At 44.2% G+C, this 22,577-nt stretch overlaps 1 long non-coding RNA gene across 1 annotated transcript; it reads left to right on the top strand.

Annotated features, from left to right (window-relative positions):
- Positions 1-5,699: 5,699 nt before the first annotated feature.
- LOC125617794 lies at positions 5,700-20,586 on the top strand. Its single transcript, XR_007348910.1, has 3 exons — positions 5,700-6,800; positions 9,047-9,183; positions 20,019-20,586. It is a non-coding gene; the product is annotated as an uncharacterized LOC125617794 (long non-coding RNA).
- Positions 20,587-22,577: the final 1,991 nt, after the last annotated feature.

The following is a 22,577-nucleotide window of genomic DNA, read 5'->3' as shown; positions in this document are numbered from 1 at the left end:
AGCACAATCGGTATTTGAGAAAGAGCTCAGAACTTTAGAATCCAAACTGAAAACAACCACCACCACTAACACCAAGGACAGCCAAATAATAAAAACCTGAAAAAGCAAAAATGAGCCTTCTCTGGCTGGCCTAAGAAGGAGCATCCCTGTCCAAAGGCCAGGGGGACCACCTGGCTCTTTCTGGGTTGCAATGCCCTACCCCATCGTGGGTAACTGTGGCTCAGGCACTCCTCCTGGGAGGAAGATGAGTCAGCTTCTAAACCTTCTCGCTGGGAGCTAATAATTAACTGTCCCTATTTCTGCCCCTTCTGGAACGCAGCTACCACCCATCTCAGACACAGGACTCTCTGGGACACCACCAACCTTGGCGATGGCAAGGCTGTTTTTTTCAATTACAAGGAGATACTCATTCTTCTGGTCAATCCTTTCCTCCATTAATTTACACCTTCTTTTTCTTATCTTTTCCACGTATTGTCTCCCTGCAAGGAGCGTCTTTTCCCCTGCGCATGCGCCTGCGCTGTCAAGGGCATCTGTGGGCATGCGCGCCTGTCCCTCCGCTGACCCTCATTTGTCTCCCTGCCAGCCCTCCTCACGCCTGACCCTGTCCAGGCTTTCTTTGATCTGTCCCTTGCTTCCCTCTGCCTTCACCTAGAGTTCTCCTTTCTCTTTTTTCAGGCAAAGTCCTTGCCCATTCCAGGAATTCTCGGGACTCTAGGAGACAGTGTTTCTGGGAGCTGGGCCTCTTTGTCCCTCCAAAAGGACAGGAAGGCCAGAAGAGGAAGTGGCTGTTTGCGTAGCTAGAGGCATGGGCCTTGAGAAAACAGAAGGGGTGGGTCTTCTGGATCCCTAATCCAAAGAAAAAGGGGTCCAGCCCCAGGGAGGCAGGAGGTGAGGGGTCTTGGGGGTGGGGACTTTAGCTCCTGACATGTGCAGGCACCTACTGTGGGCAGGTGCATGTGATGGGTTTGAGATCTGGTCTTGGGACTGACCAAGCCCTCCCTAACCCTGGAGAAGTGGTGAAGCAGAAGGAATTTGGCCTTGGCAGGCGGGAAGCTGTGTGGCACCCAGGTGTTGGCCCTGGTGGGGGCTCCCAGAGCAGGAGGGGGCTGACCTGTGAAGATTCCTGGCTCTGGTTAGGACAGAGGTTCTCTAATCTGGCTTGGTTTGGGCCTGAGGTAGCCCCCAGATGCTCCCTGTCAAATGGCCTGTTTCCAGCTGGCTTCTAAGGCCAGCTGTGGAAACCTGCAGGGACTTCCGTGCCTCCCTTTCTCTCTAGGTGCTCTTCAGTCCGGCATTTCTCCCTGAAATGCCAGCACTGGGCACCTCTGGGCATTCTGCCACCTATAGCAAATAGAAAAAAAAAAAAGAGAGAGTATGCCCTTACTGTCGCCACTAATGTTTGCTGTGTCCTGTGGGGGAGGGGCAGGCACACCTGCTGGAGGAAGGGAGAACAGCACTCAGGTGGGGGTTCTCCAGGTGGCGTGGAAAGGCCCCCTTCCTGGTGCAGGAGGAAAGCCAGGCATTGCCAAGGCCTTTGAGGACCTTTGGGCATCTCTTTATAGTACTCCGGTTTTCATTGGTAGGGAAAAAGCTTGAGATTCAAAAAACCAAAATAAAAACCAAAACAAAAACTGAACTCCGGGAAGATACGTATTCGACAATCACCAGTGAGTGAGTACCCTGGGCGACGCCAGGGTGACTGGAGAGGAGGGGTGACAGACAGCGTAGGTAGGTGCATGCTTGAGAAGGACCTTGGGTTTTGCTGTGTGTGAGCTAGAGGTCATGGGAAGGTTTTGAGCAGAGGGGTGACAAGATCCGATTAACTTTTTTCTTTCTTTTGATACTGGGGATCAAGCCCAGGGCTGCTCTGCCACTAAGCTACATCCCCAGTCCTTTTTATTTTTGATTTGAGACCGGGTCTTGCTAAATTGCCCAGGCTGCCTTTGAACTTGTGATCCTCCTGGCTCAGCCTCCTCAGTTGCTGGGAGTACATGCGTGGGCCACCTTTCCCTGCTTGACTTAACTTAAAAGATCCACTGTCCCCAGCACCTCAACAATAAATAAATAAATAAACAAAAGAACCACTGTGGCCATTAAGACGCAATTGAAGAATTTGACTGGACTGAGGGGACATGGGCAGGAGCAGGGAGGCCGTTCCCATCACATAGGAGGGTGATGATGGCAGGGACCAGGCGGTGACCATGGAGGTGGTGAGAAGTATCAGATGCTGGATGTGTCTTGGAGGGTAGAGTTGACAGGCTTTTCTGATGGATTGGATGTGCCATGTGAGAGAAAGAGATGTCATAACTCCAAGGTCTTGGGCCTGAATATCTGGAAGATGGAATTGCCATATGCTAAGAAGGCAAAGATGTAAAATCATCTCCTTCACTCTGCCCATGTCCCCTGTGACACCAGAGGAATGAAGCGATGGAAGGGAAGGAAGCCGTTTCGGGCGCCTGGCGTCAGGCCTAGAACATTGTCAACAAGCATGGTAAAAAGTGAAAAAGAAAGGGAGAGCAAATATTTGCCTAAGGGTATCTGAGCAGATCTCTGGCTTCTGAGGGCCAAGTGGTCCCTACAGTTTGGGACAATGGGTCAAGGAAATGTTGGGGACAGCATGAGTGTCCAGGATTCCTGTGGATTCTCTCCTTGGTGTTTGATCTCGCTAGCCTCATTTTTAAAAAATATTTATTTTTTAGGTGTAGAGGGACACAACACAATTATTTTTTTATGTGGTGTTGAGGATTGAACCCGAGTCCTGCCTGTCCGTGCTAGGCGAGCGCTCTACTGCTGAGTCACAATTCGAGCCCCTTGCTAGCCTCATTTTAAAAATTACGAAACTATTATATTAATGCCACAGGACATGGGATTTGCTAATACGGCATATCACAGAGATGTTGTAAAGAAAAATAAGGTGCTTGATATATATGTTTTTTTTGTGTGTGTGTGTGTGGGGGTGGTACCAAGGATTGAATTCAGGGGCATTCAACCACTGAGCCACATCCCCAGCCTTAGTTTGTCTTTTATTTAGAGACAGGGTCTCACTGAGTTGCTTAGTGCCTCACCATTGCTGAGGCTGACTTTGAACTTTCGATCCTCCTATCTGAGCTTCCTGAGCTGTTGGGATTACAGGCATGTGCCATCTCGCCCAGCAATATGTATATTTTTGAACAAATTCTAGGATAGGTGCTATATAAGAATAAGGTATTATTCTAGGGGAAAAAAAAAGAGCCTTAGCTAGCCAGCTTCTCATCTTCAGCAGTCTTAGCTATTTAAACTATGCTTGAGGACAAGTAGTCAGTCAAGAAAGGACACTCATTAAAATTCAGAGACTTTACTACTGGAGTGTCACATGTCCCTGCTTGGGGCCTAGGAACCCTTAGTTTAGAAACATTTGTAACTGCCAGCAGCGATGGTGAGCACCTGTAATCCCTGTGACTCATGACTTCAGCATTAGCAATTTAGTGAGGCCCTGAGCAATTTAGCAAAACCCTGTCTCCCAATTAAAGATAAAATAGGCTATGGGTGTGGCTCAGGTAGTTAAGTAGGCCCCTGGGTTCAATCCTTCAATGGGGGGGGGGGAGAAAGATCTGTAACTGATTTTGATTGTTTGGTAGACTAGGTTACAGCAGGAACAATTCCAACAGAATGGTTAACAACAGGGGCTCTGAATTTGGGTAATATAACTTCCCATGTCCTGTGAGAACAAGGACAGTTTAACTTCCCCCTGTTAAGTCTCCATGTCCTCAGTTATAAATGGAGATAATAGCAGTATTGCTGTATAGGGAATTTATAAGGATTAAATGATGACATATTCACGAAGTGCTAAGCACCATGCCAGATGCACGGTAATTGCCTAATAAATAGTTATTAATGTTATCAATATTGTGATTATTAGCAATATCAGCAGCAAAATAGATGCTAATGATTGGAACACTGAAAGCAATTTGCAAAAGTTCCAGCCTAACAGAAAAAAATTCTTTCATTCAAGCAGTGGCACACGCTTGAAATCTCAGCCACTTGGAGGCTACTTGGGAGGCTGAGGCAAGAGGATCATAAAATTTGAGGCCAACCTGGGCAACTTAGTGAGAACCTGTCTCGAAACAAAATTTTAAGGTCATGTGCTTCAGAAGTAGAGCATTTGCTTAGTATCTATGAGCCCCTGGATTCAATCCCCAGTCTTGCAAAACCAAACCAAACCAAAGAATCATAATAATTAATGTCAGGATAATAACAGCTCAATACACTTTTGTAGCCCTTGGAAGCATTATGTTAGATGATATTGAAATACAATAATTATAAAATGAATACCCTGAGTCATTCAGATAATGTTCTGCACACTCAGTAAGAAGCAGAGAGGAGCACAGTACATATCATAGTTAAACATAAGATTTTGTGCAGGCATTTGTGTGGAACAGATTGTAAACCAATAATACCAAATAAATGAAACTCCCTTACTTGAAAATTTCCAGGGGTTTACCCCAGGGATGACTTGAAAACTTATTTACATATGGGACGTAATTGTTTTGGGGAAAATACACTAAGAGTACATCATAATCTCTTTACAGAGAAGCTAAGGAAGTTGTCTTAAATTATTTTAAGTAGGTGAGGTCCAGAACCCTCAAAATTCAACACACCCATAGAGGGTTTCCAATTAGTTGGGTAGAATGAATGGGAAAGTGTGGTGCATAAACCTTTCAAGGTATAAGCTGGAGGCAGAACTGGTTAGAGGCAGGAGATATTTGAGTATATTAACAACACCCCCACCCCATATTCTGCCATATGACATTCATTTTGGGAAAATGTACCTTCAAACCCAAAATCAGGGTAGTTGGCCTAAAAATGTGAGTATCTGTATTATAATATAGACTGCTTTGGACTCCCCAGGTTTCTGCCCCACTCTCCCCCTGCTTGACTTGTCCCCTGTTATCTGAGCAGATCTTGGGCTTCTGAGGGTCAAATGGTTCCTACAGTTTGGGACTTGCTCTCAGTCTTCTCCCTTCTGGTCTCTGGCACTCACTCATTAGGCTGTCAGCTACAATAATGACACGTGGTGCTTAGGTGGGAACAGTCTCCCTCCTCTTTGAATACCTCAGCCCCAAACACAAGGGGTTTGACAGGCACTCGATGAATGTTGAGTGGGATTGAGTTAGCACTCTCAGAATTCGCAGGGCTGCTCACTTCCTGAGACACCTCGACCCATACCTCCTGCAGTGCCTTGGCCAGACCACCAGTCTAGCCCAGCCTCAGCCTTATCATCCATCCCCTGCGGGTGCCAGGCAGACTGCCTTTTTGTGGGAACCTGGCCTGGCTTGGGTGAGCCCGGCCCTGCCTGAAGGCCGCAGCCCCACGGAGCACATGTGGATTACCCTGAAGCAGCATTTTCCCAAGGTTTGGCTATGCTAATGATCCTCCCCCTTCCTGTGAAAACCTTGGACTAGAAAATGAAATCAAGGAAGGGCAGGAGGGGGAAGGAAAGGAGTTAATAAGCAGAGCAAGGTCACCCATCTGCTGCTGCTTTCCACACTCCCTTATCTGTGACGCCACCAGCTCCAAGGTCCCCTCTTTTCATTAAAACAGTTGAATCACCTAAAATGATAAAAGTAGCTAAATTCTGGCCTTCTATCTTAGACATAACAGAGCTTGCCTTGATCTGGAGCCTGTCCTGATGCACGCGCTTCTCTCTTCCCCGCAGCCCAGAAGTACACCAGGAACCTGGCTGCTCCCGGGAGAGGCTAGGGGAGTGCCCAGCACCAGGGCTCCTGCCTGGGGAGGCCGATAAGGGTCTGTTTCCTGGGCAGGTGAGAGACAGATCTGCCAACTGCTGCTCCTTGACAGGACTGTGATAATACCTTGTCATTCCACACCTCTGCAGGAGACAGGATGAGCTGGCCAGGCTCCCCAAATCCAGGAAGCCAGAGAGCCAGCCAGAGAAATGCAACAGGCTGTCCTTGCCCTTGACAGAGGGGCTGGCAGCATGGAAGCCTGAGGGCTGGGTCAAGTAGGATCCAGGAGTGTGCGATCCTGAGCGATTCACGGAGTCTCTGCTATGGTGAAGTAGGAATTGTGACCCCAAGGTTAAAGTAAGTGATGCACTGTTTAGCTTCTGGCGCCTGCATGGTATAGAGTGGGCGCTCCGTTAATTCGTGTGTGTTCCATTCTTCCTCTACAAAGCCACTACATAAATATTAATGCCAACACCAAAACCACCGCCAAGAGAACAAAGCGAAAAGGCAAACCAGGGACGAAGTTGACACAGAAATTTCCTTCCAGATACTTTTAAAACCACAAATGGAAGCATAATAGATGCTATTATGCACTTTCCATTTTTCGATCGGGTGATACATCTTGAAGATCATTTCAAATCAGTACCTATATGTTTGTCTCATCCTTTCTTATTAAAAAAAAAAGCCTACATGATAGTTGATTATGTGGGCATGCCAAGCCTCGACTGATCAACAGGTGCATGTGACCTTTGGCTGTATTCAGTGTCGTGCCCATCAACACCTTTGTACTTCTGGGAGTGCGTGTGTCATTGTAACCCAACACCTTCACATTTTAACCAATAACTTGGGGTGAATATATAGAAGGTTCATTTAAAAAAAATTTGCCAAAAGGGAGAGCTTTTAAAATCATTGATGGGCAGAATCCCACGTCTGTTTTTATTAGATTATCATTTATATAGACAAAGGATATTTGTCACATCTGTACCAATTCCCTACTCTGTGCCAGGTCATGTTGCAGGTCCTTGGGATCCACAACGGGACAAAACCAACAAAGATACCTGCTTTGTGGAGCTGGTAAGCCATCAGAGGAAGAGGATGATAAACAGTAAACACACAACTAAGGAAATGTCCTGGTCTGTTCTGAGCAATGTTATGAGCACTGGAGAAAGGAGGGCAGGGTATGGGAACTCTAGGGTCCTGAAGTCAGGGATGAGCTTGATGCTAAGTTTCACCATATACTTCTGGGATCCAGAGAGTAGCACTTGGTGGCCAAAGGAGACATATCACTTGGAGCAGTCGGAATTGGAAGGGGCTCAGAGCTCTGTACCTGGCGTGTTTGCAGACCCTCCCTCTCGTGGCCACCCTCCTCTGGGAAAGTGCAGTGTGCCGGCCTCTGACTTCACAAGTGTCACTCACGGAGTAGGATGAGGCAGCGGCTCTTTGTGTGGACGGTGATGTCATGCTGCTGTCCCATATTGAATTTACCGTTGTCAGAAACCCCTAGGGTAGTTGGGTTGCTCGTTTTTTCGGGAATAGCTATTAAGTCAAGTTATCCTTATTCTCTTCCACTTAAGCTTTTGCTTTTCAGCCTTAATGTGGGAGCAGTTGTGAGTCTTCCCCCCTAATAGTTTCCTTTCTTTTTTTTCTCATTTTATTTTGTGTTTCTACTCTGTTGAGATGCTGAATTTTGATTTCGAGTAGACAGCTTTGCAGGGTCCTGGAGGACATATTTTTCCCTCCCCATCTAGGGCGTATAGACTTTGTCTGAGGGCCGCAGGGAGTCAGTGAAGGGCTTTGAGCCGGTGCGGTAGCATAACTCTGTAATCCCAGCAGCTTGGGAGGCTGAGGCAGGAGGATCCTGAGTTCAAAGCCAACCTCAGCAACTTATTAAGGCCCTGAGCAACTTAATGAGACCCTGTCTCTAAATAAAATACGAAAAATGACTAGGGATGTGGCTCAGTGCCCCTAAGTTCAATCCCTAGTACCAAAAAAAAAAAAAAGAAAAAAAAAGATGCTTTGAGAGGGTAACAAGAACAGATTTGCCTTCTAGAAACATCACCCAGGAATAAGTGTGTCGATTCATCAGAGGGATGCAAGATAGCAAGAGGGGAACCAGATTGGACAGGTGAGAGGAGAGTTGGGGATCCCAGCAGTAAGGTGAGAAAGAGAGAATGTGAGGGATGAAAGGAACGGGGTGTGGAACTGTTGAGGATGTCCCCCAGGGGCAACTGGATGAAGCCTCTTACCAAAGTAAAGACTATAGGGAGGAAGCATGTTTTAGGGAGAGGTTGATGAACCTGACTTTGGATGTGATGATGCTGGGGATTGCTGATGAGATTCAAATGAAGCTGTCTCCTGGGGCTTGGGAGACAGGTCTAGCCTAGATGTGGAAGTTATCAGCCTGTCTAGGAACTGGGAAGGTCACATGCATAAAAGAAGGCTACAATAGCGGCTTCCAGGTGCCACCACCAATAGGTGCCACCACATGGAAAAGGATTTTGATGTACTATGTGTGGTTCCTGCATTCAAAACTGGGACAGAAGGTAGAAGTTGTAAGGATGTGGTTTTTCAGGACAATAGCTAAAGGATTTTCCCATAGGGCCATTGCCATCCTATTGCAAGAGGTGACTGAAAAGTACTTGCACTACCTGGGAGAGGTCTTCCACTAAATATCCACAGATGATAAGATCGATCTCTTCTCTTAAGAGGTCATAATCACTAGTGCATTTCAGAAGGGAAATAACCCCTGGCTGGACTGGATGTCCACTAGGAGCTCAGACAAAGAAAAGATTAGCACAAATCAGAAAGGAAGAAAGAAAAAAGACTTCCATCTGGATTGGTAATGCAGAGGTGAGCCCCCAGATCCCTAGGGATGGGGGTCAGGAAACAGCTGGAGATCAGTTTACAGTCCAAATAGGGCAGGTCATATCTCTGTCATCCTCCCCCTGGCTCGTGCTGTTCCTGTCACATATTCAACCTAGATGTCCCTCAGCAGGACCAGCACTGTTCTGCCTCAGGGCCTTTGCAATTGCTGTTTCTGATGCCTGAATATTGTTCCCAAAGATTTGCACTCCAGTTTTGGATTTCTTCCACTCCATTTTTGGATTCCTGTTCAAATGTCATTTATTCATAGGGAGCCCTGACGACCCTACATAAAACAGCAACCCATGGGCTGGGGATGTGGCTTAGTGGTTAAGCGCCCTGGGTTCCTTCCCTGGTATCAAAACAAAACAAAACAATCAAAAGCAAAATCAAAAACCCCCAGCAATCCCACTCCCAGCAACCATTTTTTCCCTTTTCTCTATTTAATTTCTTTATAGCACATATCATCACCTATTATGATATTTACATGATGGTCATCTGTCTCCCTCAATATGAATGTAAGTTCCTTGAGGGCAAGGACTTTATCTGCTCGTTCACTGCTGCATTTCTAGTGCCCGAAACTGCCTGGAACAAAGTAAGTACTCTGTAAATGTTTGTTGAATGAATAAGTGAGCTCATGGTCCACACTGAGGGGTCATGAATGAGGCTGTGTTGTGTGTAGGTCATCCAAACATGAAAGCTCTGGGTCTGACATGGAACTTTAGACCAATAAGATTTAAAATAACGGAGACTTTTTTGGTTCCTGCCCTCCCTCCCTAGGGAGACAAAATGAAAATTGTGTTTTAGGAGGAGAAATCTATCAAGACAATGAAAGCAATTGTCCAAAGGTACTGAATTTGTCTGCTCTTGGTCTTGGAATAGCTAAGACATTTATCAGTTCTATTTTTTTTTTTTTGGACATTTTCCTACAATCTGCTGTCTAGATTCAGTTACAAGATTTTCTAAGGGCCTGCTGAGTTTTGTGGGAGACTTCCTAATGTAGAGAAGTTATAACTAACCCTCCAGAAAACAGTGGGCATGGGGTATAAGTTCCCCCATCCGCCCACCTAGAAAGCGTGGACACACGTGAACCTTCATGTTGCTTGTTCTAGGAATGAATCAGCAGATGAACTTGTGATTTTTGTTGTGGAGACAAAACTGATGTCAGGTAAAAGTACTTTATTAATCCACAAAGCAAAAATGGAATATAAAATATTATTGTAGTTCAGAGGACTCAGGATGAACTTTGAAGTCATTGCTTCAAAGGCTGCCTGTGGTTAATAGCATCAACTCTGAAGCCAGACAGCCTGGGTTTAAATCAGGGCTCTGCTGCTCTTAGGTGTATGACCTTGGGCATTTAACTTCTCTGCCTCAGTTTACTCATTTATAAAATTGGAATAATGATAGTGCTTTTTTTCATAGTTTTGGGGGTCAAAGAACACTGGTGCCCAGTGCCTAATCTGCACAAGTGTCACTACTTTTACAACTAGACTTGGGTGGCTTTGAATCCTGGATCCAGAGTTCAGACCTAGACAATTTTTCTTTCTTCCCTTCTCTCATTTTCTTTCTTTCTTTTCTTTTCTTTTTCTTTTTTCTTTTCTTTTTTTTTTTTTTTGTAGTGCTGGGGGTCAAACCCAGGGCCTCCAGCTTGCTAAGCATATGTTCTACCACTGAGCCACATGTACAGCGTAGACAAATTTTCTATCCTCTGTGAGTTTATTCCCTTATCTGTCAAATAGTAATAATAATCCTACTTTGAAGGGCTGATGTAGAATTTAAAGAAAATCCCTTGTTTCTGTGTGTGGCACCTAAGGTTTTGTGTGAGATAAATGCATATTGAATGAATGATGTTTGAATCATCACTGAGAGTTGAATTAGGAGTAAACGAACCTTCAAGGAATATAAACATTGAGTGATGGGGGTGTGTAGGCATGATTAGTGTCTGCTGAGAGTGAACATCTGAGTCAGATTTTGAAGGACAGGTCGGCAAGGAGGAAGAGAAAAGGTGTTCTAGGTGGATGAAATAGCATGTGGGAGATCTCCAAGAAAAGTGTTTTCATTTGCTGGAAGGAGGATGAAATACAGAGTTGATGAGTTGGGAAGCCCAGTTTCTTCAATACTTTGAAGGTTAAGAATTCTCCCAAATGAATATTCCTGGGGCTGTGATTTGTCCCCTGTCCTAGCCAATTAGATCATAGAATGAATCTGCTTACCAATGCATGTGGTTTTGCCATGGGACCTCTAGGATGTTTGGGTGATTCTGGTATCATTTCCTGAAGTCTACTTAGTAAGCTTTCAGCTATGCTTTTTGGGAATAAGGAATACTACCTTAAAATTTTGGACAAACTTCCTGTGACCCTGGGAATCTGCTTTTCTTTAGGTCAGAATCCCATGCGAAATACTAAATTCAGTGTAGGCAGCATAAGTCTTTCCCAGCAGCAGGGACGTTGCCAGGAGAGCTCAGAACACTTAACAAACTCCCCAAAGTGTTTCGACTTTGAACACAGACTCTCTTCTGGGAGGCCAAGACCTCATGTTACTAGCTCTGGAAGACTGCCCATGGAAGGTGATAATGATCAGAAAATGGAAGAAACTTCTTGAAGCAAAGTCGAACAATCTCAGTTCTAGGCATGGTGGTGCATACTTGTAATCCCAGCTGCTTGTTGAGGCAGAGACAGGGGGATGGAAATTTCAAGGTCAACCTGGGCCACTTAGTGAGACCCTGTCTCAAAATAAAATTTAAAAAGGGCCAGGGGCTGTATAGCTCAGTGGTAGAACACTTGCCTAACATGTGCAAGTCCCTGGGTATGATTTGCAGTAGTGAAAAAGGAAAAAAATAATTGAATAGTCTTAACACTTCCACCTTCTCTGAGCAAATTAAATGATTCTTCACTTTATTACCAAGATGCTATTGGGTATCAGAATGCATCTCCTTATCCTTTATTCCTCTAATCTCCTACCTCATTGGGTGACACCATCGTTTGAGGACTGAAGAACCTGTGGCCCTCACCTTGGGCAGATCTCTAGGCTGGCATTTGCAAACTTGCTGGCCATGCCCACAGTATCACAGGCCTGAGGTCTATCCACTGGCCTCAGTTAAAACTCTGCACTGTGTGACAACAATTTTCTCTATCTTCTGTTGTTGTTTACATGTTTGTCCACGCAATGGATTGCACCTTTTTTTTTTTTGACAATGGGCACCAGGTCTTTAATTATCTTGATATTCTTCCTAGCCTTGACACAGTTTCTAGAACATTCTAGAAACTCATTAAATACATGTAGACTTGAATCCCTACTTTAACTGCAGAAATAGCTGCTTTCTTTTTAACATAGTGAAATTGAACCTTTTATTTATTTATTTTTCACCTAAATGGAATTGGCATATCTCAAAGAGAGAAAGATATGGGTCTGCAGGTGAAAACACACCTCTGGTGGTGATGTGAACAGTAGGCTTTTGCAGCTCGCCATAAGGAAATACAATGCATGGTGGAACTATAACAAGGTGATCTTTAGATTTTTTTTTTCCTTTTGCCCCAACCCTGAGCTGTGGCACTTGAATAATCCTGGTTTCCGGAGAACAGACTACTGTAATGATAATCCAGGAAGTAAATTGCCCTTTGAAAAGCAAGGAAGAAACCAATCGACTAAGTATTTATTTATATTTAATGCTCCAGGGCTTCTGTTTCCAGCTTTGAAGAGTTCCTGGCAAGTGCTTTTTGAAGTCATTAATCCTGGGGGCAAATCTAAATGTCTTGCAGCCTCCTTTCTCCTGGCCCCTGGAGCCTGGCATGAGGTGTTTATAACCTGTGGGCTTTCCAGAAAGACTGGACATGGGGAGGAATGGGCTGGTGGCGGTGAAAGAGACAGGAGTGGCTCTGTTTTGAGTCTGTGCTGGATTCTTTGGTCAGAACTGACTTTTCTAGAATGGATGGATTCGGTTTGATTAGACGGGGATGACCTGTCCACCCACCTCCCATTCTGCAATAGGCTGGGACCCCCTAACTCTTGGCTCTTTGACCACCAACTGGAGTCTGGGGCTGCCTATTGAGCAACCTCAGCTTTGGTCACCTCAGGATAACTGGATCCAAGAGCACCTACCTACTATTTTTCCTTCTATAATGTATATGTGATCTTTGTTCATGGCAGAAAAATTGGAAACCGAAAATAGGGGTAAAAGAAATTCTGTAGGTCCTCCCTTTCAAATATAATCATGCTTTCCATATTTTATTTACTCTCACACACACTTACATGTGAACATGTACATATTATTTTAATAGTCTGTTTTTTTCCTCACTTAAAAAAAATTCTATTATGGATCAGCAAAGATATAACAAGAGCATGACTTGCAATTGCATATAATGTTTCATTGTATAATGATACCAAAATGTGTTTCACTAATTCTCCTAGCTGGTGATTTAATAGCTGTATTGGTTTGCTAGGGCTGCCAGAACAAAGTACCAGAGACCAGGTAACTTAGATATCAATATCGCGGTTCTTTTTTTTTTAATATTTATTTTTTAGGTGTAGATGGACACAACACAATGCCTTTATTTTTATGTGGTGCTGAGGAGTGAACCTGGGTCCTGCCTGTCCTAGGCTAGCGCTCTACTGCTGAGCCACAATCCCAGCCCAATATCGCGGTTCTTCACAGCATAGAGGATGGAAGTCCAACATTGGTGGTGGCCAATTTGGATTCTTCCGAGGCCCTTCTCCTTGGCTTCACCAGTGTGACCATGGTCTTCTTTCTGTGAGTGTCTGCGTCCTGATCTCCTGTTCTTATAAGGACATTGGTCATATTGAATTGAGTTCACCTTAATGACCTCTTTTTAATTTGATTACTTCTTTTTTTAATATTTATTTTTTTAGTTATAGGTGGACACAATATATTTTATTTTTATGTGGTGCTGAGGATTGAACCCTGTGCTGAAGATTGAACCCAGTGCCTCACGAATGCGTGGTGAAAGTTCTCCCTCTGAGCCACAATCCCAGCCCCTTGATTACTTCTTTGAGGACCCAATCTTCAAGTATAGTCACATTCTGAGATACTGAAAATAGGAGTCTAACATATTTGGGCGGGAGTAAGGGAGCATGAAGGGGACATAATTCAGCTCATAACAATAGCTAGTAGTTTCAGAAGTCTTATTATGAACCAGGAGTCCTGTTTAATTTCTTGCAAAATTGAGGCAAAGAGTGGGTTAGTCATTTGCCTTCAGGTCCCACAGCCAGTGAATGGTAGTGCTGGATTCAAACCAAGTGGGACTTCTTGAATCTGGGCTTTCGGGTACTTCGATGCCTGCATAAGTTACCATTTTTTAATATTGTTTCCCATGCACTTATCTGATAAGCTCTATAGGATAACATTAGATTTCTAGGTGAATGTGTTTGAGCATTTTTAGCATTTTTTAAAAAATACAATTCAACCTTGACCAGAGCCTATACCCATTTACATCTCTAATAGCAAGGCATGACTAGGGCTGTGAGGATGTGAATCCTGTGTGATGGGTGTGTGTGTGTGTGTGTGTGTGTGTTAAAATGATTGAGGTGAGGCACAAACCTAGGAAGTGTATACTATGATTAAGCTTGTTTGGAATTTATCTTTTAGATTCCATTCATTCTGTCCTTCTAGTTGTGCAAAGAAGAGTATAAAAACGGGTCAAAAAGATGTGGTCATTTAGGTGAAGAATGTACATAAACATATTATCTTGGAAACAAAAGGCATATCTCACAAAACTGCATTTTCTTTAGTGTGTTATTTTTTTCTTAAGTTTATAGAGGTCTAATTTTCAAGGAGTAAGATTCACCAGTTTTAGATATGGCTATATGGATTTTGATACATTCATGTAATTATGTAAGAATGACCATAATCAAGATATAAATCATTTTAGTTGGATGTGGTGTTGCAGACCTGTAATCCCAGTTCCTTGGGGAGGCTGAAGCAGGAGGATGAAGAGTTCCAGGCCAGTCTGGGCAATATAGGGAGACACTGTTTCAAAAAAGTAAAATATTTCTACTAGCCTTAAAAATTCCTTTGGGCCTTTTTGTAGTCAGGACCTGAGGCCTAACCCCGGGGAACTATTAACTGTGTTCTATTTCTACAATTTTGCCTTTTCCAGGATGTTATATAAGTAGAATCTTATAGTCTGTGGCCTTTTTAGTCTAGTTAGCTCTTCTTTTCTTCTTCTTTTTGGTTAGTTCAATGTCTCTGAGATTAATCTATCTCATTGCATGCATACTTACTATTGATAAGTAATTTTTCATTATATAACTAGATACACACTAGATATCACAGCTTGTATATCCATTTACTAGTTGAGTAGATTGTCAGTTTTTGACTACTATGAATCTGCTATGAACATTCTTGTACAATGTTTTTGTTTGAACATGTTTTCACATTAATCTTGGGTGTATGTGCTTAGCAGTAGGATTGCCAGGTCATCTGGTTAAGTGTATGCTTGACTTTATAAGAAACTGACAAATGATTTTCCAAAGTGCTGGGCCATTTTGTCCTTAAACCACCAATGCATGTGGATACCAGTTCTTTATGAGGCATATCTTCTGCAGATATTGTATCCAGTCTGTGATTGTCTTCTGATTTTCTTAACTGCATCTTTAGAGGAGCAGAACTTTTCAATTTTGATAAGGTTCAGTTTACAAGCTTTAAAAAAAGTGCTTTTTGTGTCCTACCTAAGAATATTTTGCCTGCCTCAAGATCACGGAGATTATTCTTCTATGCTTTCTTTTAGAAGTTTTGTGGTTTTAAGCTTTTTGTTAACCTCTGTGATCCTCTTTCAAGTTACTTTTGCATCTGGTATATGGGTCAAGGCTCATTTAATTTTTTGGCATAAGGATAGTAAATTGGCATTTCACAACTTCTAATACTTAAAAGTCAGTAGAGAATTTGAATTACTCTTTTGGAGACTCGGAGGGGATGTGTTCTGGAGCCAGTAGCTGAAAGCTTTTGCTCAGCAAAGATGGTCCTGGGCCCACCCCCATTCCTTGCTGCCAAGGGGTGTCCACTGAAAGATGCTGAGAGAAAGGACTCCCGAAAAACATCTTCCAGGCACTCATGGTCTGGCGCAGTACAGATGGCACCTAAGAGTCAGTCAAGCTTGGTTCTGGGGGACAGTAAGAGATTTAGCGCTAAAATTTAGGCTGAGTGCAAACCCCCTTGGCTCCTCAGGATGGATTGCCTTTAGTCCCACTTCAGGGACCTGAGAACAAACCTTTCAGCTATTTCTCCTGGAAGGGAGTTAAAAACACTCTGTGGGGCAGAGAAGGAGAGGGTTTTGGTGAGTCTGGGACCCTCTCTGTCTCCTTGGTTATAGAGATTTATTAGCACCCCTTCTCCATCCTGTTCTCTAGAGTCATACCAATCGCCTCCTCCATGTTTTGCAGAGAGAGGTAGAGGCACCTGATCAAGGTCAGGCAGTAAGTAAGTACCCTTGACCCCTATTTTGTTTCCTGTAGGCTTGAAGGCCCACCTGCCTCCCGGGCTCTCCATTGCCTATGACTTTCAACTCCTCAAGTTCATCAGAATTCATTCTAATCCTACCTGCCTGCCACACCCCCCACTTCCAGTTTTTGGCTTGGATCTTATCTCTTGATAGATTTCACCAAACAGGAAACGAGGGGAGCCTCCCAACACATCCCTCTCCTGTACCTCCATTATCAGATTGGTCCCTGAGGTCTATGGACTTCTCCTCCCAGGTGCCTCTTAAATCTATACCTTGCTTTCTGACCTACCATCTGGACATCTGCAATCTCTTCCCAAGGGACTCACCTTCTCCCCAATCTTTTTTAACTGAATTATTGTCTGGTCAGTGACCACGGCGACCTTTCTAGAACTCAGTCTTGAGAATGTCACTCAATAACTCCAGGTTGCCTTTCAGATAAAGATCGGTGTCTTCAGCTTGGCATTGGCTTAGGCCACAGCCCCCCTGGCCCTTAGTACTTTGGCCATAAAGGGCTCTTCTTCTGTGTCTGGCCTTTTCTCTTTTGGGGTGGCAATATCACTGCACACTTTGTCACACCTGTCTTTCTCACTAGACTGAAGCGTCAGGGCCAGGACTCCATGTTGTTTGTTGTCACAATCACACAAAGCCTTGCATCAAGTGACTCCAGTCATTCATTTGATAAACATTAGTTGAATATCTTCCAGCAGGTTTCACATTGGTGGCATGTATTAAAAATTGTTGTCCCTTTGCCAGGGCTTCTTAATAATTTTACATGGAAGGTTCAGAGGGCCATATTTTACTGAATGCTGACGGCTTGAGAGTCACCTTCCAAAGTGCAAAATGGCAGTAATGAGAAGGCGAGCGTCCGAAATGCACAGGTGGCCATAATCTTGTTTGGGGCTCAGTTGTCTATTACTACTTGATAGATCAAGTAATGAGGCCTTGAGGGGTTGCTGTGGGAGGAGGAAGAAGAGATGGGTGGCATTAAGAAACCCGCTCCAAACAAACCTCCCCACTTGGCCACCATCTCCCCTACTCCTCCAGGTCACCTGGCCTGAGCGGCCCTTGTTCACTGGGCGCCAGTCTCTTTCCAGCCTTCTTCCCTTGCACCCTATGTTCCAGCCTCCGAACTTTCTAGAGTTCCTGAGAGCACCACAGATACTGTCCACATCCCTGTATTTGTATGTGCCAAGTTTAGGGTCTGCAGTTTTCTTCTACTGGCCCTTGACTCGGAGGGCTGCACGTTCGTCTTCATTTTTTTTTTGTGTGTGTGTGTGCATGTCCATGTTCCTACCCTCCCCCATCTCCTATCCACAGAATCCTCTCAACTTCTGCATGAAGAATCAGTCCTGGTACCTTATGTCATTCAGCCAGCTCACATTGTCATAATTATATGTTTGCTTGTGTAGATGGTATATCCCAATAGCACTGGGGCTATATTTTCCTTCTTTCTTTCTTTCTTTTGGTACCAGGGATTGAACCCAGGGGTGCTCAACCACTGAGCCACATCATCAGCCCTTTTTTATGTTTTATTTTGAGTCAGGATCTCGCTAAGTTGCTTTGGGTCTCACTAAGTTGCTGAGGCTTACTTTGAACTTGTGATCCTCCTGCTTCAGCCTCCTGAGCCTCTGGGATTACAGGTGTGTGCCACTGCACTTGGCTGTATTTTCTCTTTCTTTTTTTTTTTTGGTGGGTGTTTCCCACCCTAGCACAGTGTTCAGCACGGGATATGACCATAATCAACTTACAAATGTTAGCCAGGCTTGGTGGTACCCACCTGCAATCCCAGCAATTCAGGAGACTGAGGCAGGAGGATGGCAAGTTCAAGGCTAGCTTCAGCAACTTAGTAAGACCCTGTCCCAAAATAAAAATGAAAAGGACTGGGGATGTGGCTCAGTGGCAGAGCCCCCAGCGTTCAGTCCTCAATACTGGGTTTGGGGGGTGTGGGGGGGTGGGAAACAACAATAACAAAAACAAGTGTGAGTGTTAGAGTCACTTGGTTCACTCAGCCTCTACCACCTGGCAGCTGTTCTTCCTCATCCCCCTCCCATCCAGCACAAGGACTGTGTGGTCAGAAACCATTCCTGAGGCCTGCGCCATGCCTAAATCACATCCCTCCCCTGAATGCTGCCAGTACCCCACATTTCTTCCTGGAGAGGAGGGTTGTTCTCTTCCCTCGTCCTTCTTTAGAACACCCTGTCTATCTTTCTATTTGGATTTTCCCTGTGTAAAAATCTGGTGTTCTGTGAGGAGTGGTCTTTTGGAGAAGCACCCTGGAAATTCTCCAAGATGAGTCTTGGAGGATGTCACCATTCTGTCTTTTGCTTCTTCAAAATATCTCTGAGAGAATAAAATTATGGCATTTGCAGGTAAATGGATGGAGCTGGAGAATATCATGCTAAGTGAAGTAAACCAATCCCCCAAAACCAAAGTCCAAATGTTCTCTCTGATAAGTGGATGCTGATCCATAATGGGGGGTGGGGGCATGGGAAAATGGAGGAACTGTGATTGAGCCAAGGTTGAGGAAGGAGAGCAACATGGGGGCAGGAAAGATGGTGGAATGAGATGGACATCATTACCCTAGGTGCATGTGTGATTACACATATGGTGTGACACTACATGGTGTCCAACCAGAGAAATGAAAAGTTGTGCTGCAATTGTGTACAATGACTCAACCTGCATTCTGCTGTCATGTATTCCTAATTTGAATAAAAAAAGAATGCTGATCTATCATGTAATATCTTCTTCCCCTTCAATAAAACTTTGTGTACCTAAATATGTATACATGTATATGTGTGTGTATATATATATATTCATATGTATAGACATATATATATGTATGTATGTATATATGTATATATATCTGAGATGGGCCTCTTCTCTACCTTCCATCTCTTTCCATCCCAGAGGCTGATCTGTCTCCTCTGCAGTTGCTTCTGTCTAGGGGTTTCCTGGTTCATGTAGTCGGCCCTCTGAATCTGCAGGTTTTGCATTTGTGGGTTCAACTAACCATGGATGGAAATATCTGAAAAAAAAAAGTTGCATCTGCCATGAACTTGTAGTTTTCTTTCTTGTCATTATTCCCTAAACAATGCAGTTTAATAACCATTTAACTACTATCTACACTGTGTTAGGTATTATAAGTAATCTAGAGACAATTGAAGGTATTGAAAGGATGTACACAGGTTATATGTAAATCCTGTATCACTTTATATAAGGGACTTGAGCATCCTTGGAATTTGGTATCTGAGGGGGTCCTGGAACTCATCATCTGAGGATACCAAGAGACAACTGTACTTGTTTTTTACTCCACCCTAAAAAGCAAAACAAAACAAAACAAAACCCTCTTCAATGCATTTTATGGAGCTGTCTCCAGTCTCAGGAGGCCTCTCCCCTCTTCTCCTTCCCCCCTTACTAGCTGAGATCATCTTTTGTCCTTTCCACTTAATCTGAATCCTACTATCCATTAAAGGAGCTACTCCAACAACATTGAGGTCTCCTTTGCTTGCATATTGAATGTGTCTGCCCTTGCTGGAAATGTCACCATCCTGTTACTGCTCAAAATGTTATTGCTTTCGTCCAAAAGACTTTGCAAAAGTCACAAAGACATGTGATCTGTCACATAAATTGCAAGGAGCAAATGGGACAAAGTTAATGTAAATTCCTTCTTTCCTGCTCTCCTTCTCTCTCTCTTCCTTCCTCTTTCTTTCTGGTTCTACTTGCTATTCCCGGCAGGCCAACGACTGCCTGATTGAAATTTCCAAGTGCAGAGAGAATAGTTTAGCCTGGGGGTTGTTTTCAAATGATCCCAGGGATGTTAGTTCTGTCCCCCTCATTTGCTCCTGCTGCTGGGGGTCTTGGTGTCTCTCACAGAGTGTTACTTAGGGCTCTGGGGGTGAAGCTCACTAAACACACGTTAATTGATTTATTGAGTTAGTCATTCAGTCTTTGACAGATGTTAATTTACTGCCTACAGAGAAAGCTGCAGGAGACCGTTTACTTCTCTGCCCAAACTGCACCAGGATTCAATGAGAGCCACCCAACACCTGAAAGAGGACTTTGACAAACCAAAGCAACCTGAGAACAGGTTTGTCTGCCTTCCTTCGGCTCACCTTGAGCAGTGGCCAAGCTCCGAGTGTTGGGAACATGCACGGAAAGCACACTCGCTGCGTGCTATTTGTTCAGTAACAGCCTTCCTGAGTCTGTTGGTGAGAACTGGGCCTTACAAAGTCAACAGAAGGCTTCTGGCTGATTCTCCAGGGCACTGGGCTGCCAGTGTCCTTAACTCAGATCCAGAACTTCCTGTCCTCTGGTTTAGTAATTTCCAAGGCTGGGAGTCCTGGCTTGGCCTCCCTACCTCAAAGGCCTGTGGTTAACTTAAGGGGCTGTTTCTTGTTTCTACAGGGCTGCATTTCCTGGGGTCAAACCCAGAAGCTATAGTCAGTGGACAAGTAGACGTTGGGGGTCATGGGTGACCACTGAGGCAAAGTAAGGGACTAATGGAATATTTCTTGGCAACAGAAATAAAACGTACCTTCAATTCAGGTTTAAAGGTCTAGTCAATGATTACATATTTTTATTATTTACATGGTAAAAATTCCTAAAAAAAAGGGAGGGAGAGAAGGAGCAGCTTGATCTCCTTAAATTAAATTTTAGGACCTCTGCAGTGTTTTGTGTGGCCAGGCGGGTGCATCTGGGCTCTCTGGCTTCTGGGGCTAGACTCAGGCAGGATGATCAGTTGAGAGGCCTGAGCCCTGCAGACTTCATCTGGGGGAGAGGGTCTGCTGGATGCAAAAAGTATGGGAGCCCCAGGAAGGTTACAGCCCAACAAAGTAATTCTCCCAGCCTCCAGATGACAAAGGTTGCGTTTACACCTGGCCAGGAGGTTTAATCATCTACCATTTCCAAACACAGCAGGCTAACAACCGGCTGGACTGAAATCATAAATTTAAAAAAAAAATCACCAAGAGACAGCATGCAGGGAAGGAGGGAAGAAATGGGTCAGTGTCTTTGCTCTAGAGTGGGGCCCGGAGTGAAGGTCCCTGGGTGTGAACTCTGGGTGACAAGCCCTGGGTGAGGGACTCTTGGTTAGAGGTTGAGTCAGTGATCCCCAGACAAGCCAGAAGAGTCCAGTCGCCATTAGATCAGGGAAACAATGGTCCCCTGTGGACAGGGCTGTCTTTTTCACCACGAGTCAGAGAAAAGAAGTCCTTGTTCTAAAGATCACCCCTTGGGGTCTTGCAGAGGGAGCTGCACCTTATATGTTGTTGCCTTCTTGTTAGAGAGGCCAGGGTATCATGTTGTCCCCACATTAGGTGATCTGGCAGAGGAATTACAAGCTACCCCACCTCTAGTACCAGGTGGTCTGGATTTACATCTCTGCTCCACCACTTCCTGGTGGTGTTAGGCAAATAACCTCAGTTCTTTATGCCTCAGTTTCCCCATCTGTAAAAGAGGGATGGTATTCATTGTTTATTTATTATTTTATTTTTTTGGGGGGGACCAGGGATTGAACTCAAGAGATACTTGACCACTAGGCCACATCCCCAGCCCTTTTTTTTGTATTTTATTTAGAGACAGGGTCTCACTGAGTTGCTTACTGCCTCGCCATTGCTGAGGTTGGCTTTGAACTCTCAATCCTCCTGCCTCAGCCTCCTGAGTCGCTGGGATAACAGGCGTGCGCTATTGTGCCCGGGAAGGGATGGTGTTTTGTACAACTATAATGCACCAATAAAAAAAAGACGTGGAAAGAAGAAAAGAGAGATGGACATAGCATTTGCCTTATAGAATATCATCCGGGTTAAATGAAATAATGCATCATTATTGTCATTTTATGGAAACATGTAATACAGGGAACCAAATAGATAACTTCAGTAGATAGAATCTGAACTTGGTGCATGTGAATCAAAGGAAAGATGAATTTATGTGTAGAAGAGACTTAGAGCCAGGGCTGGGGATGTAGGTAAGTGATAGAGTGCTTGCCTTTCATGCACCAAAGCCTTGGGTTCAATCCCAGTGCTGCCCCTTCACCCCCCCCAAAAAAACCTCAAAATACTTGGAAGCACTAATGTCCACAAGACAGTAGCTAGGTGTTAATTTTTCCACACATTGATTTGATCAGCCTGAGAGAGCTGTGAAATCCCATGGAGAAATAGGATCTTCACAATAAAACTTTTATTGCAGAGGAAAGATCAATCCTTTAGGTAATTAGCAATAAATACTGTTGAATGTCTGCTATCTATAAGACACTCTGGCCCATCCAGGGACACAGCAGAATTAGATCCAGGCCCTCCTCCCTCAATAAATTTACCATCTTGATAGGGCCACAAGACATACATGAAAATAGATAACCAATAACTCAAGATAACATATGTCAAATGCCAAGTGTGTTATAGCATACAACAAATGTATTTGTGTCTTATCTCTCCTTCTCACTCCACAAAGGCTGAAATCACATCTGTCTTGCTCACTACGATAGTTTCCCTGCCCATGTCTACATTACAACTGAGACTTACTGAATACTTGTTATGACCTG

The sequence above is a fragment of the Marmota marmota genome, unplaced genomic scaffold (genome assembly GCF_001458135.2).
Source record: "Marmota marmota marmota unplaced genomic scaffold, marMar, whole genome shotgun sequence".
In the NCBI taxonomy this organism is placed as follows: Eukaryota; Metazoa; Chordata; class Mammalia; order Rodentia; family Sciuridae; genus Marmota; species Marmota marmota.
This window is presented reverse-complemented; position numbering and strand designations above follow the sequence as displayed.